The sequence below is a fragment of the Eurosta solidaginis genome, chromosome 2 (assembly GCF_040869045.1).
Source record: "Eurosta solidaginis isolate ZX-2024a chromosome 2, ASM4086904v1, whole genome shotgun sequence".
NCBI lineage: Eukaryota > Metazoa > Arthropoda > Insecta > Diptera > Tephritidae > Eurosta > Eurosta solidaginis.
Window position 1 is genome coordinate 46,488,608 of NC_090320.1, and position 1,095 is coordinate 46,489,702.

The window sequence follows — 1,095 nt, forward strand, 5'->3', positions numbered from 1 at the left end:
TTTGGGAAGTGTTATCGATGTGATGGTCCATTGCCGGATACAGATCCGGTACGCTCCGGTAACACAGCTCCATTAAGGTGCTAGCCCGACCATCTCGGGAACGATTTATATGGGCATATTAAACCTTCAGGCCATCCCTCCCTCCCCACCCTCAAGTTCCATGACGAGCTTGGGGTCGCCAGAGCCTCATCTGTTAGTGAAACGGGATTCGGTTTTGTTCATATTTGAATATAGTATCAATCGTTTTTCCCACCAAGAGATCGACGAAACTTGCGACTTCTTGAGGGCAGCCGGTTCTATGTTTCGGAATCTTTTAGGTCTTGCGAACTTGAACGTGTAACTGCGATGAGTTTTGAAATCTCCACAAAAGCAAAGTATTCTATTTTAATTCGTTTGCACTGCTGTCAATTGAGATCATTTCCAACAAAATATGGAATTCAACGCGAAGTTTACCGTGGTAAATAAGAAAATTGAATTTTCACATGCGTTGGCATTGGGTACGCATACATTTGAGTGTGGGCTCGTAAAAAAGAATATTTAGGACTCCAATGCATTCATCCACTAGCTTAAAAGTACTTGTGTAAGATTGCAAGGCACGTAAGGCTGCCTGACTGTCTGACATAATAAAGATACTCCGCAAACTCCTTTGCCTGAAGACTAGTAGGGTGTCATCCCATCGGTATCGTTTTTCTATCAAGTCAGGATCAGTATATGTATTCACTGTTTCCCAAAGAGTTCTGCCCACATTGTGGGTCACACAATGGATACCCGAAAATTAACGGGATTGCAATTTTGATTTCGGTGTATCAATTGTTACAAAAAGTGGATTAATAACTAATATATTAGACAAAAGAAAATTCTCACGTTCACAAGAGGATAACAGCGCTTCAGTATTCAGTAGTATTGCTACAATGTACATTACATGCTTATTTATAATTTGGAAGGACAATTCGATGGAACTAAAATTATTTAATTTATTTTAATAATAATAAAAAAAAATTATACCTGGTATATGGTGATAATGTTTCCGGCCGGGTTCGAACCGGCGACCTTGTGCGTGTGAAGCACACGTGATAACCACTACACTACGGAAAC

At 40.3% G+C, this 1,095-nt stretch overlaps 1 non-coding gene across 1 annotated transcript; it reads right to left on the reverse strand.

The window, feature by feature from the left end:
• Positions 1–1,022: 1,022 nt before the first annotated feature.
• Positions 1,023–1,095, reverse strand: TRNAV-CAC (transfer RNA valine (anticodon CAC)). The gene has a single exon. It is a non-coding gene; the product is annotated as a tRNA-Val (tRNA).